This window comes from Wolffia australiana, chromosome 4 (genome assembly GCF_029677425.1).
Source record: "Wolffia australiana isolate 7733 chromosome 4, ASM2967742v1".
Taxonomy (NCBI): domain Eukaryota; kingdom Viridiplantae; phylum Streptophyta; class Magnoliopsida; order Alismatales; family Araceae; genus Wolffia; species Wolffia australiana.
In genome coordinates this window covers 12495496-12512383 of record NC_135838.1, presented here as the reverse complement: position 1 = coordinate 12512383, position 16888 = coordinate 12495496, and the positions used below count along the sequence as shown (strand labels likewise).

The 16888-nt window shown below is 51.9% G+C and overlaps 1 non-coding gene across 1 annotated transcript; it reads right to left on the bottom strand.

The window, feature by feature from the left end:
- Positions 1 to 16421: 16421 nt before the first annotated feature.
- LOC144702819 (small nucleolar RNA R71) lies at positions 16422 to 16522 on the bottom strand. The gene has a single exon (XR_013581395.1). It is a non-coding gene; the product is annotated as a small nucleolar RNA R71 (small nucleolar RNA).
- Between the last annotated feature and the right edge of the window lie 366 nt (positions 16523 to 16888).

Below are 16888 nucleotides of genomic sequence, written 5' to 3'. Positions count from 1 at the left end.
GATAGCTGTTGTCAGTAGTCTACCTGGGCGCGTTCACTGGTGGAAAGTCTCTTTGGCTGGAAGAGGTTGGCGTTGGAACCCCATGTTATCTAGTGCCGCCATATGCTGTAGGTGTTTACCATAATTCTCGTGCCCTCTCGAACAATGTAACTAGACTTACTCTCCTAGTCTACTGCTAAATCTACGTTCACGGGTACCCAACGAGGGATGAGAAGAGGGGCTTGCGGGTGAAGCCTGAGCGTGTCCTTACTGACAGCTTAAACGTACGACAACCAGACAATGTCAGACTCCCTTACTGCATCCTCCTGAGCACTCTCCTTTTCTTGGGTTCTCTCCAAGGCTTTGGGGTTTGCCAGTAGCTCAGCCATTGGCCATATCACTGTTGTTGAACTCATGTCGCTTCCTGTTGCAAACATGTCTTGCACTAAATATAACGACCCTCTCATGTTGTGAAATAGGGTGTGACGTAACATGACATGCTAGGATTGAAACAACTCATGTTACAGCACGAGGGCGGAATGAGAATATGGGGATGCAACAGAATTTTAATGATGCAATAGTTTAAATTGAACGACAATTATGGGAAAACTGATAGACCCAAGGCATTGTGACAGATAGACGACATGAGGAGTTGTGTTACGGTCGCGCTCCCAATGACCTGGGTGGTTAACTCAAAGGCAAACGAAGTGGGAAACAATCAGCGTTCATGTGCGTTTACATCTCACCGCGAGCTACACTAATATAATGTTGTCGAAGAACTGTCCTAACACGTGACGATAGCTAGTCTTATGACGCATATAAATTCTATCGGGGTGATGGAGCAGTTGAAGACTGTCACTAAAAGAGGTAGTAATATTGAAATAAAGGGGAGACTGAATGTGACATGTGGGCTATGGTCCAGTGTTCACTTTGTGGGTCACGACCGATGAAGGGTAGATGAAAGATCTAGGCAGTCGTAAAGGACTTCAAACTCAGACGGGGGCCAGTTGATCATGCTCATCCACTTTAGGGGAGCCGAAGGGAGATGCAGGGACAGCGCAAGAAATGCATGCAAAGGTAGAGGATCAGCAACGGCTCGTTACAGCCACACTAGCGAAAGCTTTAGGGAGAGGGGTGGGCGAGGCCCTCTTGGTATGAATGCAACAATGACACCAAGGGGGGCTGATGGCGCGTCACCACCGGACGTCATCGAGCCAGCAGCAGAGGAGCAGCAGGACTTCCCCGACCCAACACCCGAGGAGCCGGCACTACCCAGCTCGCCACCGAGACGAGTCCAGCCACCACGGCGAGCCGCCGCAGCAACACGGGATTCCGCATTCCGTTACTCGGCATGACGCGGACGCCGACCACCGGAGCACACCGACACCTTCGGTTAATTTATCTTATAGTTTTCCCTTTATTCGTATTGTCGTGTAGCGGGGGAAGGGCCCATGGGAGGAACCCTTTCCCCCCTTTTTCTTATGTTGGGCCTGACAAGCCCGTTTCCTATTTTCTTGCTTATTTTCTCTCCCTTTTATTTTGTGTTATTGGACTTAAGGAAGGGCCATCTTCACCCATATATAAGGGGAAAAGGTGGGCTCTTCCCTTACCTTTGACCTAAATTTTGAAGATTGGTATTTTGAGAAGAAGGTCAGGTCGTGGAGAAGAATAGAAGAAAGAAGAAGAAGAGGAAGAAAGAAGAAGAAGAGGAAGAGGAAGAAGAAGAGGGGAGGAAGAGGAGAAGGGGGAGAGGAAGGAGGAAGGGCAGCCGCCGCCACCGCCGCCACAAGACGCGCCGCAAGACGCCCGCGCTCGCCGGGCTGCCACGCTGGCTGCGCTGCCGCCGCTACGCCGGCCGCCACGCCGCTGCCACGCCAGCCGCCGCTGCCAAGGCGGCATGCCGCTGCCGCGCCAGCTGTTCTGCCGCCGCCACGCCGCGACGCCGCTGCCGGCCGCGCCGGACGCATCGCCAAGGCCAGCGCGCCGCGCGCCGCTGCCGCTAAGACCGCCTCGCGCGCTGCTGCGCGCGCTACCGCCGCCCGCCGCTGCCGACGCGCCCGGTCGTGCCGCCCGCGTCGCTGCGCGCCATCGCTGCGCGCTGCCGCCGCCGCCACCGCGCGCGCTTGTCGCTGCGCCGGGCGCCGCCAAGCGCTTATCGCCGCGCCGCTGCCAAGGCCACGCGCGCGGCCGCGCTTACCGCTGCGCTGCTGCTGCCGCGCTGCTCACAAGGCCGCGCGCTGCTGCCGCTGGCCCGCCGCCAAGGCTGATCGCTGCCCGCTGCCAAGGCCGACCGCGCGCCACCACCGTCGACCACATCTCTCGCACGCCCGCGCTGACTGCGCACGACCGCCTCCGCACCAGTCAACCTCTGGCGCACCCGACAACTCCCTCCTCCGAACCAGTTGGTGCAAATCCGCCGCCAGCGCGGCAAGGTACTCGCTTTCCTAGCCTCTTTACGTCATTTATTTCCGTCAGTATTCTTTCGTATTGCCTCCACCGCGCGGGTTAGATAGGTGAGTGGGACAGATTGAGAGAACGACGAAACAAAGACGCAGCGCCTTACCTGTCCGTACGAGTCGACGCCCGACGCTGTGAGCATTCCAGTGGGAGTTGCCCCATTCGACGGCGGCGCGCCGACCCACCTGACGACTTGGAGGGCTGGACCGACCCAGCTTGGCGACTCCCGCCCCCGCCCGGTTGGCTCGAGCTTGTCGGCGCATTGCACGCATCGTTGTAGAATCATCGCCCGCCATCGCCATACATATATTTCTGTTCTCCGCATGTCCATCGGTTGACGCCCTGGACGTAATCCGATCAGTTAGCGATACGACACCGAAGTTCCTTCCTTCGGTGACGGTCCGACGCCGCTGAGACGACGTCCGCATCAAATTGGTATCAGAGCCAGGCTGTGGTCGCCACAGACGCCTCCGACGCCGCATCGCATCGCATCGCATCGCATCTAGTGCATCGCATCCATCGATTTTACGTGCATCCATATCGGTACCCAGGGAATGGCCGTAGAGACGCGATCCGCACGGATGGCACAACGCGGAGGTTCTACCTCCCCGCGACGAGTCGAACCGTCGCGAGACGAGAGAGGCAACGAGATTGACCTCTCGGGACCTCAACCGGCCTCACCGGTTGCGGAACCTACCTTACCCCATATCGCGGACACGCCGTCCCACCCGACGCCACGGGTGCTCCAGGCACATCGAAATCACCGGCATCGCCCGGTGGTTCACGCCGATCCCAGCACTCCACGCGGCACACCGCTGCCTCGACGCCTCCCGGTCGAGTGACTACGAAGACCGGGATACTACGAGGCGACGACCACGCGGGAAATCTCCCGTCGTCGAGTACTCCCCTAGAGCGACCCCTGCACGGGGTAGAGGACGAGGACGACGAAGCGCCACTCGCCAGTACCCGCCAAGAGAAGAACCTCCGGAAGACCAAGGAGCTCAACGTCGCGCATCGGCAGCCAGGACGGAGCGCTTGGAGCGGATGCTCGCCGACACCCGAGTGTCCGAGCACGGAGTTGAGGCGGGACCGGTTGCACGAGGCCCCTCGCCTCTTACGGGCTGGTAGACCCGAATACCGTGGTCACCCGACCCGGACCTTGCTGATGATTACGAGGCCCTGATCGCCCGTGTTACGGCGCACCACCACCGGAACGCCTAGCCAGGGAGCCCATACGCGACCCACAGGATGTCCGCTCTTGGGACATGCAGCGCCCGCGGGATGACTACACCCGTGGCCACGACGGGGTCCCTTATGCTCGACCTGATCTCCCTATACGTCAGTACGAGCGACCGAGCCGTGACTATCCGGCCCGTCGGTTCGACCCCGTTCCTCCCCGTGGTCCGCGGTTCGACGAGCCACCGGCACGACGCGAGGACTACCCACGGCCGCCACCCCCGCCATATTACGGGGTTGACGGTGCATGCCCACCACCACATCACCCGGTGCCTTGGGACCGAGCACCGCGGGATGGTCGTCTCTACCACGGGGACGACCGCGGACACGACCCATTCCCGCCCGCCGCCCCATGGACCCGCGACGAGGAAACTACCCGCGCCCGAGCGGCACTATGATGACGACGCAGGCCGGCGGAGGAGCATCGTGCACGATCCAGAGGAGCGCGGCGCGCCGACGCATTCGTCACGCAGGGCTCGAGGAAGCCCAAGGAGTTCATTGATTGGGAATCAAAAATGAACTCGTATTTCAGGTGGTACAGGATGGATGACGACCTTTGCGTCGAGTACGCAGAGACACGGCTTGACGGACAAGCCAAGATCTTCTGGGAGAATGAGCAATTCTCGGCCGAACGAAGAGGACAGCCCATTATGTCATGGGCAGAAATGGCGCGAAGCTAAGGAACAAGCACGCCTCGTCAGTACCAGATGACACTCTTCCTCTCGTGGCTCGACCTTGGCAAGGTCGACTCGGTGTCGGAGTACATCGAGGCTTTCGAGGAATGCCGGATGCGTTGCCGCTTCGTGGAGGACCCCGCCATCATCGGCCTTGCCCACGGCCTTTCGCCCGCCTTGCGCAGCAAGGTCCTTGACTGCCAACCGGCAGAGGTCGATGAGGCATACCACCTAGTGGAGCACATGGATCCACCTGCCGAAGACATCCCGCGCCAACGCGCACACCACGCCGCGAAGTTCCTACGGTTCGCTTGCACCCGCTGCTTCCACCCTACCCGCGACCACTGGTCGCACCGGTCACCGGGGCCAAGGAACGACCCCAACCACCTCGCTGGGGTCTACCTCGCAAGCCCGGCCTCGACCGGCGATGCCCCGCCCGTAGCGCTGCACCAAGTCAAGCACACATCACGTGCTACAAATGCCAAGGACGAGGCACCGGGCGCACCAATGCCCATCTACACTTTTGATTGATGTCGGGAAACCGAACAGGATTATTGCGATGGAGCCGACGTATCCCAGGAGGACCACTATCACGGGAACGAGGAATGCGCCCTTGAGTACGAGGAGCCCGATGGACAGAGAGGGTTCATCCAGATCATCGAGGCGCGAGGAGCCCCACCCGTGACAGGCCGTGCGTCCGTCCGCCGTTAGCCAACATCGCCGACACCCCGCAGCAGTAGAGATAGGATATCACCGCGGGTTGACAACTCCGCTAGACTGCCACGGCCGCCAACAGCCGACACCGCTCGATGATGCGGCCATCCGTGACGTCGATCTTCTACACGCATACATCAAGATCAACGGCAAGGCATGTAAGGTGATCGTGGATAGCGGTAGTTGCATCATCGCGATCTCAGATACTATGGTCAGCGGCTTAGGGTTGACTTCGATAGAGCACCCCACGCCGTACGACGTTTCATGGATCGACGCTTCGTCACTATCTGTGAAGCGCCAGTGCCGCGTCCCCCTGAAGGTGAACACATACGCCGAGGACGTACTCTGTGATGTACTACCCATGAAGGTGGGTAGCATCATCCTCGGTCGGCCGTGGTTATATGATCACGACGCCACCTTAGCAGGCGCGCGTGAACACCTGCTCCTTTACGCACTGGGGCGACGAGTTACGTGGGACCCGTACACCACGAAGCCGGCCAGCAAGCCGGCCGCGACCCGACCAGTAGGGTTAGTGATAGTCCGAGGACCCTTATTCACTCGCGACCTTGGCCGCGAGGGTGACGATACACCTATGTGTCTGGCCGTCACCCTTGACGTCCCTGCTGACAGTGCAGTGACCCCTCGCACCCCAGAGGTTGAGGCTCTCATCGGAGTTCGGAGATATCTTCCGGAAGAGCTACTGCGGATTACCCCGATGAGGAACATACAGCATGCCATCGACTTGGTGCCCGGCGCGCCTCAACCTACCGCATTACCGCATGGAGCCGCTGGCACGAGGAGTTGCTACGGCAAGTGAGGGAGCTTTTGGGGAAGGGCCTCATCCAGAGAGCATGAGCCCTGCGCTGCACTCCGCCTCCTAGCGCCGAAGAAGGATGGCACGTGGCGCATGTGTTGCGATAGCCGTGCCATCAACAAGATAACGGTCAAGTACCGCTTTTCCCATTCCGCGTGTGCAGGATCTATTCGACATGATGGCGGGATCCACTATCTTCTCCAAGATAGACTTGAGGAGTGGGTACCATCATACGGATCCGTCCCGGCGATTTAATGGAAGACCGCCTTTAAGATAAAGGACGCTTTATATGAGTGGAGGGTTATGCCTTTCGGCCTCTCCAATGCGCCCGTACCTTCCAACGCCTCATGAACGAGGTACCGCGCCTTCATAGGGAAGTTCGTGGTCGCCTACTTCGACGACATCCTCGCTATAGCAGATCCAGAGACGAGCATGCAGACCACCTTCGCAGGTCTGCACCATCCTACGGCAGGAGCAGCTCACGCCCACCCCAAGAAGTGTAGCTTCCTAGCGTCCGAGGTTGCCTTCTTAGGGTTCATCGTGTCCGCCAGGGCATAGCCGCCACCCGGAGAAGGTCCGGGCCATCACGCCGTGGCCGACCCCGCAAACATGCACGACGTTAGGAGTTTCATAGGACTGGCGACTTTCTATAGATTTATCATACGGAACTTCAGTTCCGTTACGCCCCATCACCGACTGCCTCAAGGAGGAGTCGTCACCGACACCGCAGCAGAGAGAGCTTTCCAGCAGATAAAGCTCATGATGACACAGGCGCCGTACTACGGCTTCCCGACTTTGGGAAAGTGTTCGAGGTTACATGCGATGCCTCAGGTATCGCATCGGAGGCGCCCTCGCCAGGAGGGCCACCCGTGGGAGTTCTTCAGAGAAGCTGAACGATGCCAGGCTTCGATATTCCACGTACGACAAGGAGTTCTACGCGGTCATCCAAGCCTTACGGCATTGGAGACACTACCTCCTATCATCGGAGTTCGTGCTCTTCTCGGATCACGAGGCGCTCAAGTACCTGCACTCGCAGCAGAAATCGAGCGATCGGCACGCCAGTGGGTCGAGTACCTACAGGACTACACCTTCGCCATCAAGCACAAGAAGGGCAAGGACAACGTCAGAGCCGACGCCTCAGCCGGAGAACTCACGCGGCTCAACGCCATGAAGGTGACAGTCTTGGGGTTCGAGACCATCCGAGATGGGCACGATAACTGCCCTGATTTCGCCCCATCAACGCGAAGTCCGACGAGGACCATCCCACGATTACAAGGACTATGTCCTTATCGACGGATACCTGTTCTTTAAGAACAGATTGTGCGCACTCGCACATCACTACGTGACTTCCTCACTTGGGAATGTCACGCCGAGGCCTTAGCGGTCATTTTGGCGCGACAAGACGATATCGCCGCCATGGAAGGCCAATTCTACCGGCCTTCCTAAAGCGCGATGTTGGCAACATAGTTGCTCAGTGCCGTGTATGTGCCTTGGCCAAGCAGGTCAAGAAGAGCGCCGACTTTATACCCCATTACCGACGCCGAGGCGCCCCCGGACGACGTGAGCATGGACTTCGTCTTGGGACTGCCCGCATCCGCGAGGCACCACGACTCCGGCCATGGTAGTCGTGGATAGGTTTTCAAAGATGGCCCACTTCGCGTGCCCTCGCGAAGACGCTCGACGCCGTGAAGGTCGCCAGATCTTCTTCCGAGAGATCGTGGCGCTCCATGGCTCGCCATCCTCGATCGTGTCCGATCGTGACGTGCGCTTCACGAGTTACTTCGAGGACCTGTGGAGCCTCTTGGGCACGGCTCAAGTTCTCGACCGCCTACCATCCGCAGACCGACGGTCAGACGGAGGTGGTCAATCGTAGCTTGGGCAACCTACTACGCTCCTCGTAGGTGAACACCTCGCCTTGGGATCTTGTCATACCACGCGCTGAGTTCGCATACAACTCCTCGGTGAACAGAACCACCGGTTGAGCCCTTTGAGATCGCCACGGCCAGGCACCCGTCGACCCTAGACCTAGCTCCCATAGATCCTCATGTTAGGGTTTCCGAGGACGCACTTGCATTTGCCCAGCATGTCTCTGCATTACATCATCGCATTCATGATAGGATCACGCAGCAAAATGCATTGTACAAGCCGCCGACTTGCATCGCCGACCCAGAGCATTTGACGTGGGAGACCTAGTGATGGTCAGACTCAGGCCGGAGAGATACTCTCCCGGGACGGCAACGAAGCTGCATGCTCGCAGCGCCGGCCCGTTCCGGATCCTCCGTAGAGTGGGCGACAACGCGTACGTCGTCGAAATTCCTCCTACGTGGGGAATAGGCTCTACATTCAATGTGGCGGACCTAGCTCAGTACCGGGCCCCTTCTTCCTCCCCACCCCCAACCTCTCTAGACCCCTTCAACATGAGTGAGTTTGCCGACACCACTCCCCCAATTGTTTCACCCGATAGGCACGAGGCAATCGATTGTGTACTGCAGGAGGTAATTGACCATGCAGGTGGGGAAGCATCGAGGAGATTCCTAGCACGTTGGGCGGGCCACACCTGCGCGGGACGACACGTGGGTTACAGAACAGGAGCTCCGACGCCTCCGTCCCGACCTCCTTCCACCGTCGCCGATCTCTCCACCCTGACTCGCGGAGTCGAGTCCTTCCCACCGGGAGGGTTGATGGCGCGTCACCACCGACGTCATCGAGCCAGCAGCAGAGGAGCAGCAGGACTTCCCGACCCAACACCCGAGGAGCCGGCACTACCCAGCTCGCCACCGAGACGAGTCCAGCCACCACGGCGAGCCGCAGCAACACGGGATTCCGCATTCCGTTACTCGGCATGACGCGGACGCCGACCACCGAGCACACCGACACCTTCGGGTTAATTTATCTTATAGTTTTCCCTTTATTCGTATTGTCGTGTAGCGGGGAAGGGCCCATGGGAGGAACCCTTTCCCCTTTTTCTTATGTTGGGCCTGACAAGCCCGTTTCCTATTTTCTTGCTTATTTTCTCTCTTTTATTTTGTGTTATTGGACTTAAGGAAGGGCCATCTTCACCCATATATAAGGGGAAAAGGTGGGCTCTTCCTTACCTTTGACCTAAATTTTGAAGATTGGTATTTTGAGAAGAAGGTCAGGTCGTGGAGAAGAATAGAAGAAAGAAGAAGAAGAGGAAGAAAGAAGAAGAAGAGGAAGAGGAAGAAGAAGAGGGGAGGAAGAGGAGAAGGGGAGAGGAAGGAGGAAGGCAGCCGCCGCCACCGCGCCGGGCCGCCGCACGCCCGCCGCGCCCGCGCCGCGCCGCGCTGCCGCCGCGCGCCGCCGCTGGCGCGCCGCCGCCGCGCGCGCGCATCGGGCTGCCAGCGCCGCCGCTGCGCGCCGGCCGCGCGCCGCCGCACGCCCGGCGCCCGCGCTACGCGCCAAGGCGCGCCACGCGCCGCCGCGCCGCGCCGCCGCTGCGCGCGCGCGCTGCCATCGCCGCGCCGCCAAGGCTGCGCCGCCGCGCCAAGGCCGCTCGCGCCGCCGCGCGCTGCGCGCGCTTATCGCCAAGGCGCTTGCCGCCGCGCCACCGCTGCGCTTGTCGCCGCTTCGCCGCTGCGCCGCGCCACGCCGCGCGCCGCCAAGGCTATCGCCAAGGCGCGCCGCGCCATCGCTGCGCCAGCTGCCGCTGCGCTGCTGCCGCTGCTCAAGGCTGGCCAGCGCTGCCGCCGCGCGCTGCTGCCGCGCCGCCCGCGCTGACCGCGCTGGCCACAAGCGCCACGCGCGCCACCACCGTCGACCACATCTCCCGCACGCTCCGGCTGACTGCGCACGACCGCCTCCGCACCAGTCAACCTCCGCGCACCCGACAACTCCCTCCGAACCAGTTGGTGCGAAATCCTGCCGCCAGCGCGAAGGTACTCTGCTTTCCCTAGCCTCTTACGCCATTTATTTCCGTCAGTATTCTTTCGTATTGCCTCCACCGCGCTCGGGTTAGATAGGTGAGTGGGACAGATTGAGAGAACGACGAAACAAAGACGAGCGTCTTACCTGTCCGGTACGAGTCGGGACGCCCCGACGCGTGTGAGCATTCCAGTGGGAGTTGCCCCATTCGACGGCGTGCGCGCCCTCGACCCACCTCGACGACTTGGAGGGCTGGACCGACCCAGCTTGGCGACTCCCGCCCCGCTCCGGTTGGCTCGAGCTTGTCGGCGCATTGCACGTACCGTTGTAGAATCATCGTCCTCGTCATCGTCATACATATATTTCTGTTCTCCGCATGTCCATCGGTTGACGTCCTGGACGTAATCCGATCAGTTAGCGATACGACACCGAGTTCCTTCCTTCGGTGACGGTCGGACGCCGTTGAGACGACGTCCGGCATCAGGGGCTGTCAGCTATTAGGGTGGCCATCATTGCAACGGTGGGGACGGAGGCCCTAGTTTGATCCCAACGGCTAAGACGTGGGGTGGCTTAGGGGCTGGAATTGATCCTTGATAATCCCTAAATTTTAGTGTTTTTTAAATAATGATTTATTTTTAGATTTTGTTTATCTTATCAATGTGTGAGGATCTGAGATTATTCAACAAATAAATTACCTCACTAACCTAGGGTAAGTAAGGGTCAAACCACAAAGAGAAGGTATTTCAGTTTAATTTATATTTCAATTCAATCAATAATTGTTTTAAGATAGATTTAAGATTTCAAGTTTTGAAATAAGAGTTAAGATTTAAAGATTTAATGATTTTTTTAATTTAAGATTTATTAATTCAAAATTTAAATTCAAATCTCATATAGATCTGAACTTAGTCCAAGTCCAGATCTCTCTGAGATAAGTGCTACATGGCTATGTGCGGTGCTGTGCAGCGGCACGCAGCTGTGCGCTATGGCTGCACAGCGGCGCACAGCCTTTGCGCTGCGTGCGGCTGTGCACTGCAACTGCACAGTGGCGCACGACTATGCGTCGTGGCTGCGCAGCAGCGCGCGGCTGTGCGCTGTGGTTGTGCAGCGGTGCACGGCTACGCGCTGCGCACGGCTGCGCACTACGGCTGCACAGCGGCACACGGCTGCGCTGCGCGTGGGCGTGCGGTAGTGCACTGCACGTGCAGATGCAATGCACTCACACAGATTTGTGTGTGAAAACACAACTCTAAGAGTAGAATTAACAGGAAATGTTGGATACTTTGGAAAGTAATAACTCTATACTTTCCAATCCAATCTTAACCTATCTAAAAGTGATTTTAACAAGAACTGGATTCTGGGAAATCACACGTACCTTTTGTCACGCCCCTTCATGGCTAGGAAGTGATCCTTCTTCTTGGAATCTTCTCAGCTTTGTCTTCTCACTTGGCTCAATTGCTCATCAACAAAAGAGGGTCTATAGAACTTTGATTGCAAACAACACTCCACTCTTCCAACAAAAATTTTAGACAACTTGAACATTGTTTTTGAGAAAGTATTTATAGGATTTCTTCTCTGTAAACTGCTTGGATCATTTGAATGGTCCAGCTTGATTTAGGATCGCCATTTGACTTGGTTCATCTTTATGCATATCTGCCAATTGACTCTGTCCATTTTCATCCATAACTGGTATTTGACTTGGTCCAGGCGCCCTTCTTGATCCATAACTGATCTTTGACTTGGTCCAGGCGCCTTCCTTGATCCATGTGCATTATCTCCAACTAAGTATCTGTACTTATTTAAACAAAGATGAGATCTAATCCACTTGATTCATAGGATCAAGTAGGGTTAGTCAAAAGAAACTTGTATTGAATAGTAATACATAAAAAACTCATCATTATATATGCTTAAATGATGACAAAATTATATTTATCAATCCCGTTGAGATGGTCCCACCCTTCCCAACCTTCTAGAAGCAATAAGAATATTACTGAGGTCGATAAACGTTGACGTGGACGTCATGAAGCTTTGCTCAAAGGAGGAGAAGAGGATCATGCTCAACCCGAAAGCTCAGTTTCCCGTAGGCAGTCCTACATGCCCTAACCGATCTCGAAAGACACCACCGAAGGCCGCTGGGATTCCAGTTGTTGATTGAGTGCAACAATGGTCAGCAACCACATAGGTTAGACCGACGGGTGATAGTTGGATTGTGAGGGATTGACGGTCCGTAATTAGCAGCGCGTGCGCCATATCGGTGGGGGGGGGGGGAGCAAGGAGTTGCAGCTTGGATCAAAAAACAAAGATCGTCCGTGTGTCGGCGATGCACCCACACCACCACGTTGTACCGGCCCTGGCTGCGGTCATCTTGCTCGTGGTAACAGTTGTGACTAGGTGAGGCCAATTGAGGAAGCCAGATTTGCTTTAGCGGACATTAAAGGGAGTGGGAGGGCTCTGTTGACCCTCCCCCCGAGTTTGCTTCAGCCTGCAAGAGGAGAATGTAGCTTCCCCATGGGAGAGAAGCAATTGAACACCCGTCAAGGATTCGCCAACACTTCTAGCTCCCTCCCAATATATTGTAAGGGGATCGATTTCCTTGACAGCAACTCAGAAAGTCGACGAAAATAGACGATGATATGCGTTGAACACGTATCAATGAGAATAACTTCTAACGATAAGATCAATGAGCATGAACAAATAACCAACACAAGGAAGAAACCAAACCCTTGAAAAACCACACTGGAACCTCTTCCTAGAAAAATCCAAATGTTAAGCAGTCAGCACCGGAAGACAAGTGCGCCAACTCGCCAAGTCAAATGACATGCGTGGCTAGGACTTAATCTATACTCGTTAGAGGTTTAGGTGATAGGATTAAATATAGGATGAAACATAGAATACGATAAAATCTAGACGGTCAGGATTAAATCTAGATAGGATTATAAAGGCCAGGATTATAATGGGTCTACAGCACCGATTGACGGTACTGATCGGTGCACCCATTTAGTTATAATGGTCCAGATCTAACCTACTCAACGTTATAGGAGAAAGGGCTCATCGCACTGATCACAGGTTGTGATCGGTGCACCCATTGTGTTATAACGGTGTAGATCAGATCTGAATTTAAACAAATATATCCGTTGTAATCTGTTACAATTGATATTTTTCAACAACGGATACTTACTATCTTTCTCACTTATACTCTTATAAAAACAGATCAAATGTAATCTTCACATTGACGGAGAATATAACAATCTTCTAATCAACATTCTCCATGTCGTCTCTTCCTTTTCTTCTTCCTCCCTTACTTTCTCACTTACTTTTTTCTTCTCTCTTTCTTCCAATCTCTGCAAGATTTCTCACATGGTATCAAAGCTCGGCGATTCAAGCATGGGAGAGGAAAAACACGCTTCCGCCATCTCCGTCTCTTATTCTCCAAGTTTTTCAAGCATGACAGCGTTTAGAGCTGATCCTATCGCCATGCCTCCTAGAGTGACAATTTCAATCAAGTTTGACTCCAACAATTACCAGATGTGGAGTAACATCGTCCAGCCCGTTCTCAAGGGATATGGCCTTAATCGATTCATTAATGGGACAATTCCTCCACCTATTTCAGTTTCAGATCAACAAAGAAATTCGGTGGAGAGTCAACCAATAGGTCCTCGGATTTCTTCAATCCACAATTTCTGAACAAATTCTAACATGTGTCGCCAAAGCGAAATCGTCAAGAGAAGCCTGGGAAACTTTAGAAAGCACCTTTGCTGGAAGAAGCCAGTCAAGGATAATAGAACTAAGCAGGCAATTTCACAACATTGGCAAAGCCAACATGTAAATTGATGAATATGTTAAGCATTTCGGGTCAATAACAGAGGCATTGCAGATCATGGGCCATCCTGTTCATGAGGCTTCTAAGATCGACACCTTCCTCAGAGGATTACCTCCAGAGTATTCACAGTTTGTTATTAGTATCAATGCCAACATTGACCACATGGGCTTCAAATAGATTGTCACAAATCTAAAGGCTCACGATGATTACCTTGTTCAGCATCAAAAAGGGAACACAAACGGTTTTCCATTGATGGCAAATTCAGATCAAAGACATACAAATCAATCTGACAATCAAGGGTGCAACTATCAAAGGAATATAGCTGATCAAGGAAGAAACTCAAGAACTGATTACTACCAAAGAAATACATCTGATCAAGGAAGAAACTCAATAAATGACAATTACCAATGGTGTCGACAGCAGGGTACAAATCAGGGACAAGGAAGAAACCAAAATTACCAGCCATAGTGTCAAATTTGCACTCAATATGGGCATTGTGCAAGAGAATGCCAGGAGTTTATATGGTGGTCCTTAGGAAATCAGCGCGCCCACATCAGAACAAATGAGCATCCTCAAGCCAACTCTACATAACAACAATGGTGGTATCCAGACAGTGGAGCCACCCATCATGTTACAGCTGATCCAAGCGCTATGCAATCAACTCAGGCTTATCAAGGGAATGATCGTCTCCAAATAGGTAACGACACAGGTTTGAATATTTCAGCTATTGGTAATTCAAAAACAATGACTAGTGATAAAATTCTTTTCTTAAACAATATACTTCATGTTCCATCTATCACAAAAAATTTACTGTCAATTCAAAAACTAACATCTGATAATAGTGTTTTTGTCGAATTTCATGATTCGTTCTATCTTGTGAAGGGCAAAGCCACCAACAAGGTTCTCCTCAGAGGAACAACAAGAAATGGCCTCTACTACTTGGATAATTTATAAACCTAATTTTGTGATAAATTATATCACCTTTTAAGCATATATAATATCGTGAAATGATGACTTTTAATATTTTACTACTCAATATATGTTTCTTTTTACTAACCGCACTTGATTCTATGAATGAAGTGGATTAGATCTCATCTTGGTTTAAATGAGCACAGAGATAGTTTTGGAGATAATACACATGGGCAAAAATGAATCAAGGAGGGCGCTTGGACCAAGTCAAAAAGAAGTTATGGATCAATATGGACAAAGTCAAATGGCGGTTATGAATCAACATAAACCAAGTCAAATGGCGGTTATGGATTAAGCTGGACCATTCAAAAGATCCAAGCAGTTTAGAGAGAAGAAATCCTATAAATACTATCTAAAGAACAATGTTTAAGCTGTCTAGAATTTTCATTTTGAGAGTGGAAGTGTTGTTCAATTCGAAATTCTGTAGACCCTCTATTGCTGATGAGCATTTGAGTAGAGTGAAGAAGCAAGGTGAGAAGATTCTAAAGAAAAGGATCACTCCCTAGCCGTGAAGGAGCGTGACACAAGGTATATGTGATTTCTTAGAATATAGTAGTTGAATCACTCTTGAGACAGCTTAAGTTGGGTTAGAAAACTCAGATTTCTAACTTCTCCAACTAGATCTGTTTAAAATCTTTCTTAAATCTGTCTTTTTTTAATATAGATCACTGTGTGTAAGTGCACACTTTGTGCGCAGTTGTGCGCCGTCGCACACAACCAGCGCACAAGTTGTGCGCGGCCGCAGCCAGTGCCACGCATGATGTGCGCAGTTGTGTGCCGTCGCACACAACCAGCGTACAAGCTGTGCGTGGCCGCACCCGCTACAACACATAGTTGTGCGGCTGTGTGCGCATCACAGTGCACGATAGCTAACCGCAAGTCACACAAGCTGTGCACAGCCACGAGCAGCCTCTGCATTTATCCTGCTCAAATATTGGACAGATCTGAGACTTATTCTAGATCTGTCTGATATTTGAAATTAAAATTAAAATTTAAAATCTTAAAAGATAAAATAATTAAAACTATAATTAGTAATCAAAATCTATTGAATCCTAAAACTATTACTAAAATAAAACAGAAAAGATTGAATTGAAATTAAATTGAATAAACCTGCTCCTTGTGGTTCGACCCGTTCTCACCCTAGGTTAGTGAGGTAAATTAATTGTTGAATAATATCTAAACCTCACATACGGATGAACTAGATAAAGTCCTAAAAATCATTATTTAAAACACTTAAATTAGGGATTATCAATTGGCGCCGTTGTCGGGGAGCATGGTTAATCAGTGAAAAATATTTATTTCTGTTTATTTTTTAAAGGTGAAGGATTAAAACCCCTCACCTTATTATATTTCTAAAATCTTAGTGTGAGATTTATGGTAGTAATAAGGTCTAAAGCTTGTGGAAGAATAGTAGAGGAGGTGTCTCAACCAAGGCACTCATTTCCAGAATCTTCAATAACAAAGCAAACTAAAGAGAATCAAAGCACGGCAGAAGAAGGACACCAGCATCAAGATAGAAGGAGAACAATGTTAGACAGATCTACTCCATCAGGGAGCATAAGGCAAACTGATATAAATATAAATGTGGGAGAAGGAGTCATGTTCATGTATGACAATGCATTAATAAACTTTTTACCTGAATTCAATGGTCATACTTCACAGAATCCTTTAGAACTTTTAGATGACTTTCATATCAGATGTTCTTCTCAAAATGTATCGGGTCTATCTACTAAAGCTTTAAAAATGAAATATTTTCCATTAACTTTAAAAGACAAAGCTTTTGTATGGTATCGAAATTTAGGCATTACATTTAGATCTTGGGAAGAAATGCAAAATAAATTTTTACAAAAATTTTATCCTCTTTCCAAAACAAATTTTTACAGAAGAGAAATTTATAATTTTCATTATCATGAGAATGAGGCATTTAGTGAGGCATGGGAAAGATTTAATGATTTAATTAGAAAATGTCCTCATCATGGTATTGAAAATTGTCAATTAGCTCAAATATTTTGTGAATCATTGTCGGATTTTATGAAAAACAAAGTAAATCTAGCTATTGGAGGAATTTTTTATACTGCTTATGAAGATGAAGTTTTTGATATGCTAGCGAGAGTAGCAGAAATTGACTTGCAGGAAATAGGAGCAAACCAGAATGGAAGGAACTCACAGCCAAAGAGAGGAGGTGCTTTGCAGGTCAACATCAAAGAATCAGAATTACATGCACAAATCAAAGAGACCAACCAAAAATTAGAAGAGCTAACCTCAACCTTTAAAAATACTTTTCTAAATAACTCTCCTATTGTTGAAGCTAAAATCTGCTCTCTCTGTTTCAGAAAGGATCATTAA